Genomic DNA, 16,828 nt, shown 5'->3' with positions numbered 1-16,828 from the left:
TAAAAACAGAGATTTTTTTTTTTACAATTTGAAAATCCCTGTCTTAAGTTATTAAAATGTAATAACTATATTTAATAATGTGATAACTACAATATTAGGTAACCATATGCTATTTTTTTTTTACTGTGTGAAGATAAACCTATCCAATGCAGAGCAAATAGTTAGTGTGAAGTGAGTTTGGTCTAGTGTCCCAAAACACACCATATTCCCTTACAGTGCACTACTTTTAACCAGGGGCCATAGGGCTCTGGTCAAGAGCAGTACAGTATGTAGGGAGTAGGGTTCCATTTGGGACGCATCCTATGTATCTGTATGCAGCAGAGGCAGTCTAGGCCGCAGCCAGCTCACTGTATCTGGCCCCTGTATCAGCCATGCTGGCTGTCCTGTAGCAGATGCATACACAGTAGCAGGCTGGAGCAGGGTCCATATGTCCAGCATATGCCTGGATGGACTCCTGCTGGTTACTACTACAGAGACATATAACGCAACAGCCATGGCAACTCTATAGTGACTCGACTTCCTATAGAACACTCCTTATTTATTGCCCCCCCCTTTTCTTACTCTGACACCATTATCCCCCTCTCTTTCTCCTTCTTTCCCTAATTCCCTCTCTTTGCTACCCTTTTCTTACTCACTCCTTTCTCTATCTCACTCACTTTCACTATCCTTTACCTCACCCCTCCCCCCTGTCTTCCACCCCCTACTCCCCAACCCTCCATGCCACCCGTTCTCCCCTCCCCTCCCCCTCTCCCTCCATCCTTCCCTCACTATAGGCTGTGCGACAGGCGGCGGGTTCCCCGTCGGTAGTAATAAAATAAACAAATGACAGTGGGACTGACGTCCCACCTTGAAACAGAGGAAGAGGTTATTTACATATATGGGAATTTATAATCTGCACACGCTAGATCACTCAGCCACGACAGGTCCTACCAACACAAAGGCGATGTGAGATATCAGGGAGGGAGAGAGGGGTCACGGGAAGAGGTGAGATGGAAGGGAAAGGAAAGGGGATACCTAGTCAGTTGCACAACTGAATGCATTCGACCGAAACGTGTCTTCTGCGTTTAACCCAACCCCTCTGGATCAGGGGGATAGAGAGGGGTGGGGGGCAGAGAAGAAGGGAGTTAGAAGGGCAAAATAGAAAGCAGTGAGAGGGAGGGACAAAAATGTACAAAAGAGATAGGTCGAAGGACAGAGAGAGGGTCTCTTCTCCCCCTCTCCTATCCTCTCTGTTCTCTCTGTGTTAGGGCCAGTACTGTGTTCTGCTGTGCTGTGTTCAGGGAGGATGTTGTTGTTGCTTGTGTTGTGATCAGTAGCTGCAAACTGGGGTCCTGTAGTCCTCAGAAACATGGCATTGTAATCTGGCCATGTTTTATTTATGGACCTTACTGAGGCAGATAACGGCTGTTTTAACAAACAAAGATGATTGCTTCAGGGGCCAACTGCTCCTCCTGAGGTAATTAAGACAAAGTAGCTCCCAGGGCCAGGAGGGAGGGGGGAGGGAAGGAGGGGTGGTGGAAGGGCGGGAGAGAGGGATTTATGCAACGAGGCAGCTATTATTTATCTTAAAAAATTAGGGATTCAAAAGGTGATAGTGTTTACATTTACGTCATTTAGAAACTAGTAGTGAGTTCATAAATGTTCATACTTCTTCCGCACTGGTCCCCTGTGGGAATCGAACCCACAACCCTGGCGTTGAAAGTGCAATGCTCTACCAACTGAGCCACAGGGACGGAATCAGAAGTGGAATCAGCCAAAAACACCATTGAAACAGTATAGTATGTAAGGGTTAGCGTTGAACCGGGATGTGGACATTAAGCTAGGGTTAGCGTTGAACCAGGATGTGGACATTAAGCTAGGGTTAGCGTTGAACAAGGATGTGGACATTAAGCTAGGGTTAGTGTTGAACCGGGATGTGGACATTAAGCTAGGGTTAGTGTTGAACCGGGATGTGGACATTAAGCTAGGGTTAGTGTTGAACCAGGATGTGGACATTAAGCTAGGGTTAGCGTTGAACCGGGATGTGGACATTAAGCTAGGGTTAGTGTTGAAATAGGATGTGGACATTAAGCTAGGGTTAGTGTTGAACCAGGATGTGGACATTAAGCTAGGGTTAGGGTTGAACCAGGATGTGGACATGAAGCTAGGGTTAGGGTTGAACCAGGATGTGGACATGAAGCCAGGGTTAGGGTTGAACCAGGATGTGGACATAAAGCTAGGGTTAGGGTTGAACCAGGATGTAGACATGAAGCTAGGGTTAGAGGTAGGGTTAGGGTTGAGCCAGGATGTGGACATGAAGCTAGGGTTTAGGGTTGAACCAGGATGTGGACATGAAGCTAGGGTTAGGGTTAGGGGTAGAGTTAGGATTGAACCGGGATGTGGACATTAAGCTAGGGTTAGTGTTGAAATAGGATGTGGACATTAAGCTAGGGTTAGTGTTGAACCAGGATGTGGACATTAAGCTAGGGTTAGGGTTGAACCAGGATGTGGACATGAAGCTAGGGTTAGGGTTGAACCAGGATGTGGACATGAAGCCAGGGTTAGGGTTGAACCAGGATGTGGACATAAAGCTAGGGTTAGGGTTGAACCAGGATGTAGACATGAAGCTAGGGTTAGAGGTAGGGTTAGGGTTGAGCCAGGATGTGGACATGAAGCTAGGGTTTAGGGTTGAACCAGGATGTGGACATGAAGCTAGGGTTAGGGTTAGGGGTAGAGTTAGGATTGAACCGGGATGTGGACATGAATCTAGGGTTAGAGGTAGGGTTAGGGTTGAACCAGGATGTAGACATGAAGCTAGGGTTAAGGTTGGGGGTAGAGTTAGGATTGAACCGGGATGTGGACATGAATCTAGGGTTAGAGGTTGGGTTAGGCTTGAACCAGGATGTGGACATGAATCTAGGTTTAGAGTTAGGGGTAGGGTCAGGGTTGAGGCTAGGGTTAGGGTTAGGGTTGAACAAGGATGTGGATATAAAGCTAGGGTTAGCGTGGGTAAATTCCACAAATCAGAGGCAGTCTGATTAAATGCAGAACCAATCACAGTGACTGACCCATCCCTTTAATGGTGGCCCAATTCTGGGCCTGCCATGTTTATTTGTAAACTGAGCAGACATTATGAGATGCTGGGCTGTACAAAGGATTGATCCTGCCAGCTGGCCCAATCTGGCTGTTTGGACTCCCCCTCTACTCAACCCCCTCTATAATGCCAGCCAGCCCCCCAGTCAATACACACACACACACACACACACACACACACACACACACACACACACACACACACACACACACACACACACACACACACACACACACACACACACACACACACACACATAGACTTATTTATACAGCACATTTCAGACATGGAATGCATCACAATAATGTTTTTTACAGGAAAAATTAACAAAAACAATGAAATTAAAGCTGAAATATTTACTAAACTACAAACATAAGATAAAAAACTAAAGAATGACAAAAACTGAACAACTAAAAAGCACCTTAAGGAAAAGTAAAGCTAAACAGATGTTTTAAAGATCTCTTTTAAATATGTCCACAGTTTCGGCCTGCCTCAGGTTCTCTGGCAGGGTATTCCAGAGGCTGGGGGCATAATGAGTAAAGGCTGCCTCTCCATACCTCTTGGTCCTAGGCTTCGGGATAGTTAAAAGGCCAGAGGACCTGAGGGACCTACTGGGTACAGAACTTAAAAGCATGTCTGAAATGTATTGGGGTGCACAATCGTGGATTGATTTACAAACCAATTGAAGATTCTTAAAATAAATTCTAAAACTCACAGCAGACAGGTGAGTGCAGAGACCTTAAAACCGATGTAATGTGTTCTCTCCATCTGGTCTTGGTCAATACCCGTGTTGCAGCATTCTGTATGTTTTCCAGTTGACCAATGGCTTTCCTGGATAGAGCAGACAGGTGAGCATTACAATAGTCAAGCCTACTTATAATAAAATCATGGGTGAGCCTCTCTGTATCAGCCTGAGGGAGAAACAGCCGCACCTTGGCAATGTTCCTCAGGTGCTGAAAAGCTATTTTGGTCACATTCCTAATGTGTGATACAAAACTGAGTTCAGAATCTAAAAAATCACCAAGGTTTTTTACCTGGTGTTTTATCTTTATTGCCCGTGAATTAAAATGTGCGGCTAGATTCTCTCGCTGTGCTTTGGCTCCAACAATAAGTACCTTGGTCTTGTCATGATTTAGCTGGAGGAAGTTGTGAGCTATCCAAGTATCTATCATCACTAATACAGTCCAATTATTTATCTGCAACGCTAAAATCCTCTAGTAACACAGAAATGCTGTGGTTTCTGATAACGCTGCCAAGGGGTAACGTCTATAGGTATTTACTGTAAATGAACCTTGTCAATGAGACACAATGGGAAGATTCTTCCTTCTCGCTAAACGCACACACAAGCACAGAGAGAGATAGCCTTGGGCCTTTCCAGTGACGTGACATGGTCACCTGGCCAATGCGGTGCCTACTTCATCTGAAGTAGGAAGACAGAGGAGTGTTTGTCTGCGCGCGTCTTTGTGTGCACGTGTATCTCTTTCCGTGTGTTTGTCTGTGTGTGAGAAAGAGAGATGGAAAGAGGGAGAAGAGAGGAGGGGTTTTCACCAACCAGCCTCCCTCCCTCCCTCCCTCCCTCCAGCCCCCTGGTGAGAAAACAAATTGGTCTCTGTTCCTGTTCACATCAATTGATGTTCTATTAGAACCAGATGGCCTTGATAGGCACAAACCTGTCTTGCAGAAAATACATACACAATGTCCATCTCCTTTCATTCTCTCTCTCTTTCTCTCTCTTTACTCACGGGGGCCATTTTGCCATAGGCTGATGGCAAGCGCCCAAAAAGTATGACTTTAGATCTTCTAGGACGGGTCTTCTTTTACTCCCGTCAAGGTTTTTTTTCTCTCTCTCTCATCCTATTGCTCTCTTTCAAAGTCATATTTCTGTCTGTGCCTTTCTATTATACACACATAGCCATGCGCACACACACACGCACACCGCACGCACGCACATCCACACACACACACACACACACACGCACGCACACACACACACACACACACACACACACACACACACACACACACACACACACACACACACACACGCACGCCCACACACACGCACACACACGCACACACACGCACACACACACACACACACACACATACACACACACGCGCGCACACACCCTATTCCCCATCTAGTGCACTACTTTTGACCAGAGCTTAACGGGTCCTGGTTAAAAGTATAGTGAACTACATAGGAAATTGAGTGCCATTGAAGACGTATCCCTATAGCTATGAGAAGGAGCAAGCTATCGTCCAGAGGTATTTGCCAGTGACAGAGACACCTGTGATGTGAGTAGAGCAGCAGTGGATTATACACCATACAACTAATCCTCTTCAGAGACCTAGAGCAGCAATGCCCCCTCGTGATTCTGAGCCTGCTTGGCAGGGTTGGTCCTGCAAAGCCAAAGCCCCCGAAAGGGAGAGCATAATATACAAGGAAATTCTCAAAGCTGCTAATGAGAACCTTGACGACCTTGTACCTAGCCGGTGGGGATTCCGGTGGGGTGCCCCCACCCAGGCAGTGGCAGTGCTGGCAACACTAGCTGCAGTAACCCATGGGGAGGGGCTCACACTCGGACATTCAGAGAGGGGGTATATTATTGTGGCCCTGGTGGCACAAAATCAAAAGTCTGACTGCATGGAGATGCTTGGGAACATGGTCAATACAGGGGACCGTGTTGTAGGTGTTTCAGGGGAAAGGGGTACATCTGACCTCCATCATCTAGGATGTTTTTTTTGCACTGTTTTTCAGGCCTTCTCATACAGCTACAGCTGTATATGCATTCGTAAATCAAGACCTTTCTTGAGTTGGGCTCTGGAATGGTGCAACTGTTGAGAATGTGAGCCTATGGTTGTGGGGTTGAGTGTGTATGAGTGTGTATGAGTGTGTGGGTGTGTGTGTGTATCCCACAACTGTTGCGAGGGAGTAAAAGATGTTGGGGACAATATAGGATGATTCCCAATAATTGTTTGCTAAAATAATAATTGCTTGCAATAATGTAATTTTGGTAATGGCGAGACTGGTGAGAGGTAAATCATTTGCATAAATTGCCTACATTACTACAAATAATAATAGCTAATTATGGAAAATAAGATAAACAGGATTTAAAAAATATGTATATATATATTTTGATGGTTATATATAGTACAAATAGAGGTGAGGGTGATGGAAATGCATTTGGCGGTCAATCTACTTCTGTTCTGTGAGTGGCACTATGTTCTTTTTTTTTCGAAGGTTGGATCCCAGTCTCTTCAGGGCTCTGGGAAATGGGGGGTCGGGGGTGGTATGCCAGGCATTGGGATGGCAACCCAACTCGGGATGAGGAGGGCTTTTAGCGGGTGGAATAGTGGGGACCAACGGGAGGTTTAAATAGTAGCAAGGCAAATATCATGGTACAGCGATAGAGACACTCAATCATCATGTTACTTTTTGATGGTACGTTTCCAAACATATATTTTGATAAATAGAATTGAAAGTTGTGTCTCATTATGGTAAGTTTTATTTTATTTTACCTTTATTTAACTAGGCAAGTCAGTTAAGAACAAATTCTTATTTTCAATGACGGCCTAGGAACAGTGGGTTAACTGCCTGTTCAGGGGCAGTACGACAGATTTGACCCATCTGTAGAGGATGCCTGGTTGTTCTTTAAAAGTGCTTTCCTCACCATCTTAACAAACCTCTAAACGAGCTTCAATACCATAGAACACTCCTTCCGTGGCCTCCAACTGCTCTTGAATGCTAGTAAAACGAAATGCATGCTCTTCAACCGATCGCTGCCCGCACCCGCCCGCCCGACTAGCATCACTACTCTGAATGCTTCTGACTTAGAATATGTGGACAACTATAAATAACAAGGTGTCTGGCTAGACTGTAAACTCTCCTTCCAGACTCATATTAAGCATCTCCAATCCAAAATGATATCTAGAATCGGCTTATTTCACAACAAAGCCTACTTCACTCATGCTGCCAAATATATCCTCGTAAAACTGGCTATCCTACTGATCCCTGACTTCCGCAATGTCATTTACAAAATAGTCTCTAACACTCTACTCAGCAAATTGGATGCAATCTATCACGGTTCTGTCCCTTTCGTCACCAAAGCCCCATATACTACCCACCACTGCGACCTGTATGCTCTCCTTGGCTTGTCCCCGCTACATATTCGTCGCCAAACCCACTGGCTCCAGGTCGTCTATAAGTCTTTGCTAGATAAAACCCCGCCTTATCTCAGCTCACTGGTAACCATAGCAACACCCACCCGTAGCACGCGCTCCAGCACGTATATTTCACTGGTCATCCCCAAAGCCAACACCTCCTTTGGCCGTCTTTCCTTCCAGTTCTCTGCTGCCAATGACTGGAAATAATTGCAAAAATCACTGAAGTTGTAATCTTATATCTTCCTCACTAACTTTAAGCATCAGCTGTCAGTGCAGCTCACAGATCACTGCACCTGTACATAGCCCATCTGTAAATAGCCCATCCAACCACCTACCTCCTTCCCGTATTTGTTTTTGTCTTTCTACTCTTTTGCCATACCAGTATTCCTACTTGCACATCCTGATCTGCACATCCATCACTCCAGTGTTAATTCCTAAATAGCAATTACTTCGCCACTATGGCCTATTTATTGCCTTACCTCCTTACTTCATTTGCACACACTGTATACAGATGTTCTATTATGTTATTGACTGTACATATGTTTATCCCATATTTAACTCTGTGTTGTTGTTTTACCCACACTGCTTTGCTTTATCTTGGCCAGGTCGCAGTTGTATTTTTTTTTTACTGAAACAGGACCCAAATGGTACATATAAAGATCCAGTCCATTTAAACAATTGGAGGCCTCTTGCACTTCAGTGTTGTGGTGCAAAAACAAATAGCTAAATGCTTGGCGCATAGAATTATAAAAATATTGTCAGATATTATTCATACTAATCAGACAGTTTTTTTTACATGGACGATAAATTGGAGATAATATAAGAAAAGTACTGTAAACAATAGAATACTATGAAATATCGGGAACACAAGGCCTGGTTTTCATAGATGAACCTATTGACTGGTAGCCTATTGACTAGTAGTGTATTGACTGGTAGTTTATTGACTGGTAGTGTATTGACTAGTAGTTTATTGACTGGTAGCCTATTGACTAGTAGTTTATTGACTGGTAGTTTATTGACTGGTAGTTTATTGACTGGTCATTTATTGACTGGTAACCTATTGACTGGTAGTCTATTGACTGGTAACCTATTGACGGATAGTTTATTGACTGGTAACCTATTGACTGGTAGTTTATTGACTGGTAACCTATTGACTGGTAGTTTATTGACTGGTAGCCTATCCGCGGATGCTTTTTCAAAGACTACGTCAGATACTCCAGTGAGTGTAATTGGTTCCAATGAGTGTAATTTGCTCAATAATAGGAGTTGAGAAATAAATTGTGTGTAGATTGAGTAAAAAAAACTATTTATACTGTTTTAGAACAAGGCTGTAATGTAACAAAATGTGGAAAAAGTCCATTTCAAATGCGGCGTATATATTTTTGCAGATCCCCAGTTGAATGGCCCTGGGCTAAGAGGAGAAAACAGCAAACTAAATATAACACTGTATTTGTTGTCCCCCGCCTCTCTTCTGTGTAAACTGTAGCCATGTGTTCCTGTCCATGTCTTCCAAATTAAATCAAATCTAATTTTTTGTTGTCACATGCTTCGTAAACACCAGGTGTGGATGAACAGTGAAATGCTTACTTACGGGTCCTTCGCAACCATGCAGAGAGAAGGAAAATAGTGAAATAATGGGAAAGTAAAACACGTAATGATAAAAGTCATAATTGATACATAATGAGTCACGATAACTTGGCTATATCCAAGGGGTACCAGTAATGAGTTGATGTGCAGTGGTACAACAAAGTAATTAAGGTAGATATGTACATATAACGAGGAATAAAGTGGCAGATAAATAACATTATCAGCAGCGTATGTGATGAGTCAAAAATGTTTAGGCAAAAAGAGTCAATCAGATAACCAAATATAGCTACCTGGGCTAACTATTTACCTAACTATTTAGTAGTCTTATGGGGGTAGAAGCTGTTCAGAATCCTATTGGTTCCAGACTTGGTGCATTGGTACCGCTTGCCGTGCGGTAGTAGAGAGAAAAGTCTATGACTTGGGTGGCTGGACTCATTGACCATTTTTAGGGCCTTCCTCTAACACCGCCTGGTATAGAGGGCCGTCAATACCAAGTGGTGATGCAACCAGTCAAGATACTCTCAATGGTGCAGCTGTATAACTCATGCTAAATCTTTTCAGCCTCCTGAGGAGGAAGAGGCGTTGCTGTGCCCTTTTAACAACTGTGTTGGTGTGCTTTGACCATGATAGACACTGAGTGATGTGGACACCGAGGAAATCAGAGTGATAGCGTTAAGATGATGAGCACGAATGTGTGTGCGTCCAAGTCTATGATGGTGTTAAGATAATGAGCCCATTTTAATTAGTCTCTAATTTACAGCTGGATGAGTATGTGTCCGAGAGGTTAATGCTGTGGATTCCACAGGAGTCGATTGGCCTGCAGTATGTAAGCTAGCCAAGTGACAGAGGTATTGCATTCTTCCTCAAGGAGAAATCCAAACATTTGTAATTACGTAGCGCACTAAAGGGGTACATTTCCTCAGACCTTTTTATTAAGTTCGCAAATTGAGGTCAGGGATTGGAATGCTTCTAGGTGTGCCACCAGGTCGGCACAGTGTTATTGACGGAGGAAAGCGTCTCAGCCTCTGCTTTAAAATGCATGCAGCTTACGCCTTCCGCAAACGTAAATCCATCTCAATTAAAATATAAAACGTCTTATTTATTTTTGTTCTCCTTTTCAAATCTCACTCAGACACATTCATTTTTTATTGTGGAAGCCTGCAATTATCTTGGGAACTCCCGGGGGTGGAGATCGGTGACGCTATCACTTGCCCTGATGGGCAACTCTTGCTATATCCCAAATGGCACCCTATTCCCCCTATAGTGCACTACTTTTAACCAGAGCCCCATGTGATTATCCCTCCCTGAGCCTAGCAGACCCCTTTTTCTCCTACGTACCCCTGCATAGATACAGTAAGAACAAGAAAAGGAACCAGCTATATTACTATAAAGAAAAAGCATCTACTTTTTTAAATCCCCCCCTAAAATACATAATCAATAGTTTGCTCTGAGGGGAGTGACTGCATGGGGTTAGACCAAAATGACAGGGCAGGGTAAAAACCAGGCCCCTGGTGAACAGGATGCTCTATGGGCTCTGCGGTGTGATGCCGGCCACACACCACCTCTACTTAGCTTCATACATTCATCTGGCTGCAGGGAAAAGTCCTGCTAGGCCCCAGAGAAAACCTGTATCCTGTTACTAAACACCAGCTAAGTGACCACTGGCTCTGACCAGAGAGACTTCAGGGTAAATGACCAGGGAGCTGGGGATCTATTGACTCTCTGGGGGAAGATGAATGGACTGATTCAGACAGACCTGGGGAAATTGAGTGCTGGTTGGATATGGATCGTGAGTTAATATTTGAGGGGGAAGGGGGAGGGGACGACGACAAAGAGTGGATTGACATAAGTATCTTTGGAAATACAGTATGTCACATTATTCCTGGTTCAGATGAACCCCCTAAATATAATATTATGTATGTTGTTCTCACTTTCCCCCATTTACTGTTTTCATTCCACTCCGCTTTTACAATAAGTGCTGCTCGTAAGGTTTGCTCACCTTTTCAAACCTTAATAATTCAAAAGGCTGTAGAGCAGCACATAATTTCAAAACAGAGGTCAATAGTCACCACCCAAGAGTCTCTTCGCCCATTCCACGGTCACCTTGTGCTCACATGCCAAGGACCAGACTGCACTTCACCATTGGTTCTTTTGTTGAGGGAGACAGGAGGAAGAATCGTGCACTCCTCTGGCCCACTGTTGTCTGACTGGTTCTCTCTCTGTCTCTGACATGGACTATCATTCTCTCAACCTTTTCTGACTCTCTCTGGTTCTCTCTGTCTCTGACCTTCTCTCAACCTCTCTATCTTTTTCTCCGTCTAGCTGTTCTCTCATCTGGCCTCCCCTTAGACCTCCCTTTGTTCTCCATCGCCCTTCTGTGGCTCCTCTCTGACTTCGCTCTGGCCATTATATCTGTTTTTTCCCCCCTACCTCTCCACTGTCTCCGGCCCGGCACTATTGCAGTGCCCCCAATTGCCCCATATTTGTCACTTCCTCGGCTGCTATCTGGCCCAACCTTGGATTCTCTCTGCGCTTCTCTCTATTTTCTTTCCCTCATCTCTATTTTGCTGTCTCTTCTCTCAATCTTATCTGATTACCCTTTCGGCCCTGCGTAAAGCCCTTCTCACTGACCTTGCCCTGACATTTCCTATATATTGGCTGTCTTATTCACCATTTCTTCTTGTCTGTCTCTGGCATTCATTTTGGCCGTCATATAGCCTTCCTTTCGATCTCTCTTCTCTGGCTGTTCCATGGTTCCCTCCTGGCTGGTCTAGATCAACTGGTACAGAAACTCAGAGGTTAAAGCAGCCAGCTTGTCCTATTTGTCAGAACCACTCAGACCTGTTCTGGAGGGTTTTATACTTCATAACTCATGGTGGCATACAGCTAGACCAGCACAGGGCCTGAGAGAGAGCGACTGAAACATTATATCCTTCTCTCTCACCATCAAGAGAGGCGAGGCGGGGACTTGTGGTGTTGTCCTAAGCCTGTGGTCAATGGCAAGTTCTTCAGCTCTTAAAGCAGCCACCCCCTCCTTCGCTCAACCCTCTTGCCCACTCCACCCTCCATCAATCGCCCACACCACCCTCACTCAACCCCCCACCCCCTCAGACCTTCATTACTCTCAGAGAAAAGTGGAGCCCTTTTACATTTAGATTTTGACCTTAGATGAGGGGGGGGGAGAGAAAGAGAGAGAGAGAGAGAGATAGAGAGAGAGGGAGAGAGAGATAGAGAGAGGGGGAGAGAGAGAGAGAGAGGGGAGAGGGAGAGGGAGCGAGAGAGAGGGAGGGAGAGAGAGAGGGGGGAGAGGGAGAGAGAGAGGGGGGAGAGGGAGAGATACAGAACTTACAGGCATTCTAACTCCATTTGAGCAAGGTTCAGACTAACATAGTGAGGGGGAGGGGGGCACCCAGGCCCAGAATGGGTGTTTCAATCTTGCCCATTGTATTTGATAAGCAAAAGCTCTTACCATTTGCCAGAGAGAGTCTAGCAAAAACCTGTCCCAATATGTATATATTTTATTTAATGATAACATCTTTTCTTCCCTTTCATTGTCTGAGCAGTGAATTATCATTACATATTTTTTCTTCTCTCTCCCTCCATCGCTTGGGCTTGCATATCTGCAATCTGGGCTTGCATATCTGCAATCTGGGCTTGCATATGTGCGTCAGCGAGATAAGTTGACCTTTTGAAAATCTGGGCTTGCGATCAGATTGAACGGTTATTGCAATATTCCCATGTAGCAAGATTAAAAGAAAAAGGGCAGTTTGCGAATGCTTTGTGGTATTTGTACATACTTTACATGCTATGGATGGAGAGTTCCCTCAAGCTTTTCTCTCTTTCTTTCTCCTTACTTCCCTCTCTCTCTCTCTCTCTCTCTCAGTCTCTTTCTCACCTTCTCTCTTTCTCTCTCTATCCCTCTCTATCCCTCTCTTTCTCCCCCCCTCTCTCTCTCTCTCTCTCTCTCTCTCTCTCAGTCTCTTTCTCACCTTCTCTCTTTCTCTCTCTATCCCTCTCTTTCTCTCCCCCTCTCTCTCTCTCTCTCTCAGTCTCTTTCTCACCTTCTCTCTTTCTCTCTCTATCCCTCTCTATCCCTCTCTTTCTCTCCCCCTCTCTCTCTCTCTCTCTCTCTCTCTCTCAGTCTCTTTCTCACCTTCTCTCTTTCTCTCTCTATCCCTCTATCCCTCTCTTTCTCCCCCCTCTCTCTCTCTCTCTCTCTCTCTCTCTCTCTCAGTCTCTTTCTCACCTTCTCTCTTTCTCTCTCTATCCCTCTCTATCCCTCTCTTTCTCTCCCCCTCTCTCTCTCTCTCTCTCTTAGTCTCTTTCTCACCTTCTCTCTTTCTCTCTCTATCCCTCTCTATCCCTCTCTTTCTCTCCCCCTCTCTCTCTCTCTCTCTCTCTCTCTCAGTCTCTTTCTCACCTTCTCTCTTTCTCTCTCTATCCCTCTCTATCCCTCTCTTTCTCTCCCCCTCTCGATCTCTCTCTCTCTCTCTCTCTCTTTTTCACCGTCTCTCTTTCTCTCTCTATCCCTCTCTTTCTCTCCCCCTCTCAATCTCTCCCTCTCTCCCTCTCCCTCGTTCCCCTCTGTGCATGCAATTTTGTCTGGTAGAAGCAACCACATTCCAGCGGAACAAGACCCGACAATGGTACCGTGATTTACAGGAGACTATCATTTCTGAAGGGGGAAATATTTGCCAGACAGGTTGGACACATTTCACAGGGATCTCTCTTTGTGTCTCAGTCTCTGTACTGTAAACTTACGGATGTCTCCCAAATGGCAGCATATTCCCTATATAGTGCACTACTTTTGACCCGGGCCGTGCACTCTTAGAAAAAAGGGTTCCAAAAGGACCCATAGGAGAACCCTTTTGGATCCAGGTAGAACCCTTTTGCGTTTCATGTACTGTAGAACCCTCTGTGGAAAAGTTTTTACATGGAACCCAAAACGGGTCTTCCTGGAACCAAAAGCATTCTACCTGGAACCAAAAATGGTTCTTCAAAGGGTTCTCCTAACCCTTTTAGATTCTAGATAACCACTTTCTTCTAAAGGGGGAATGGGCAGTGTTCAAAAGGAGTGCACTACAAAGGGAATATGGTGCCATTTGGGACACAGATTATGTCTTCTTGTTGGTTGAGAACAAACCGTTTCCGGTGCTACTAAAGGATGAATAAATAAAAGCTATTTACTGTAATGCCTGAGAGACTCTTCGGCTATTTGAAGGACCTACACACGTTCGCAAGTACTCATTCAATTGTTGCTAGTGGCTGCACTAACATTGCCCAAGTTGCTTTTGTTTACATTGTGAACAGAGTTTCTGCAAGCTAGAGTTTCTGCAAGCTAGAGTTTCTGCAAGCTAGAGTTTCTGCAAGCTAGCTTACTGACTTCATGAAGTAAAATAACCAGTGGTGTATAGTCGAGGCTATACGCAACCAGAATCAACACTATTTTTGATTATTTCCGTTCACAAGAGAGAATGGACAGGTGGGTCAGCCATAGAGAATTGAAGCGAGGCGATCCGTGAGCCTGGACGCTGCCATTGGACGTGACACAACGCAAGCACACGTGGGCAGTATAGCAGCTTTGATTGATTTCAAAGGAAGTATTCTCTCAATGGCTGATGGCAATGGCCGGGTGGCTATAGTGCAGCAGGGCCGTTAGCCCAGTATCTTTCAGAAGACACCTTCACTGGCTAGTGTCATAGATAACATGTAATGGCATAACACAACACATTCGATGAAGTGGAACAACACTCTCACTCGTGGTTGCACGAAAAGAGCCGTGCTCAAACTATGCCCCTGAAATATTCGAATGAGCCACCGCCCCAACAATAACACATTGTTTTTTTTTTACTGCAAACAACCATTAAAGGGCACAAAGGGTTCTTTGGGTCACCCTTTCCAAAAACCCTTGAGAAACCCTCATTGTTTCGTGTGTACACCACAAAGAGAAAGTACAGTTAGTCAACCTTGAAGTATTGTCTGAGTATGAGGACGGATGATGTTCTGGAGATTGTATTCACTTAAAACATATATGTCAATTATCCTATAAACAAACAACATGTTTTTATGAACCGAAAGTACATTGAAAGAGCTTACACAATCTCGGGCCTGATGCACAGTTCACTCCTGAGACACAGCACAGTCTCTTGTACACAGCAGAGTCCTGGGCATGTGAGGAGTTAACGCTGCAGCATCATGCCTGGCAGTGTGCAATATTAGGATCGGAATTATCTGACCTACCCACGTCCACATCTGACAGGCATTCTATTCAAAACAGGCCACAAAAAAAGAGAGGAAGACAGAAAGGGAGAGAGCGAGAGTGAAAGAGAGAGGTCAGAGCAACAGCCCAGATATTGGAAAGGAGGTTTACTCAAGTGCATCATTAGCCTCGCTAATAAAAGGCATCCCCTTGTCCACACCTCGCCTCCCTCTCTCTCATCCCTCCATCCCTCTATTAATATTCAGCCAGGCTGGCTGGCTGGGCTGCGACCTCCTTAGAAGACGTTTCCATGAGTCAGACCATCCCACAACGCACCGGGGTTCTGATCTTTCTCACGTAATTAGAGTGATAAATAGGCCTCCCTCCTCTACTCATTCTCTTCTGTTCTCCTTCTCTCTCACTCTCTCGCTTACTTCTCCTTTCAGTGCTGGGATCTACCTCTTTGAATCATTATATGATCATGAAATTTGACACATGCTCACGTATATGTATATATATATATATATATACTGTATATACAGTACCAGTCAAAAGTTTGGACACACCTGGTCCTAGTGTATATTCAAGGGTTTTTCTTTATTTATTTTTTACTATTTTCTACATTGTAGAATAACAGCGAAGACATCAAAACTATGAAATAACACATATGGAATGATGTAGTAACCAGTGTTACAAAGTGTTAAAAAAAAATCTAAATCTATGTTTGTAGCCACCCTTTGTAGTAGCCATCCTTTGCCTTGACTGGGAGACTAGTCAGGATCGAGGGAAAGATAAACAGAGCAAAGTACAGAGAGATCCTTGATGAAAACCTGCTCCATTGTGCTCAGAACCTCAGACTGGGGCGAAGGTTCACCTTCCAGCATGACAATGACCCTAAGCACACAGCCAAGACAATGCAGGAGTGGCTTTTGGACAAGTCTCTGGATGTCCTTGAGTGGTCCAGCCAGAGCCCGGACTTGAACCCGATCAAACATCTCTGGAGAGACCTGAAAATAGCTGTGCAACAACACTCCCCATTCATCCTGACAGAGCTTGAGAGAATATGCAGAGAAGAATGAGAGAAACTCCCCAAATGCATGTGTGCCAAGCTTTTAGCGTCCCAAGAAGACTCAAGGCTGTAGTCGCTGCCAAAAGTACTTCAACAAAGTACTGAGTAAAGGGTCTGAATACTTTTGTAAATGTGATATTTCTGTTTTTTATTACAAATTAGCAAAAATTTATAAAAACCTGTTTTTGCTTTGTCATTATGGGGTATTGTGTGTAGATTGCTGAGGAAAAACAAAAAATAATCAATTTTAGAATAAGGCTGTAATGTAACAAAATGTGTAAAAAGTCTGAATACTCTCCGAAGGCACTGTATCTTTTGGTATATAGTTTTTGTTTAAAATTATTATTTAATTGTTATAATTATTAGACAGTAGTTTCCATATTCTTCTTGTTACTAAGTATTATTTGTTTGTTTTAATTTTTACATTTGGACACTCTTGAAAAAGAAAATCTGAAGAGGTTTCAACCTACAAAATGTCAAAATGTGTTTATTACTTCCTGTTTTATAAAATGTCATAAAAGAGCCAAATTGTTGGGATAGGGTAATGAGACCCCTGAAATCTGGAATCTGCTCTCATCAAGTGTAGACTTGTTAAATTATGACTTTACTCCTTAACCTGATCTCTCTGCACGCCACAGCATTGTTTTTGGCAAGTGTATGATGGTGTGTGTGTGTGTGTGTGTTTGTGGTATTATCGCCTGAGAGGTTTCAAACTCATGTGTTAGACATGCAA

General features: G+C 44.2%; 1 non-coding gene across 1 annotated transcript; it reads right to left on the bottom strand.

The window, feature by feature from the left end:
- Positions 1 to 1,660: 1,660 nt before the first annotated feature.
- Positions 1,661 to 1,733, bottom strand: trnae-uuc. The gene has a single exon. It is a non-coding gene; the product is annotated as a tRNA-Glu (tRNA).
- Between the last annotated feature and the right edge of the window lie 15,095 nt (positions 1,734 to 16,828).

Source organism: Oncorhynchus tshawytscha, linkage group LG11 (genome assembly GCF_018296145.1).
Source record: "Oncorhynchus tshawytscha isolate Ot180627B linkage group LG11, Otsh_v2.0, whole genome shotgun sequence".
Taxonomy (NCBI): Eukaryota; Metazoa; Chordata; class Actinopteri; order Salmoniformes; family Salmonidae; genus Oncorhynchus; species Oncorhynchus tshawytscha.
This window is presented reverse-complemented; position numbering and strand designations above follow the sequence as displayed.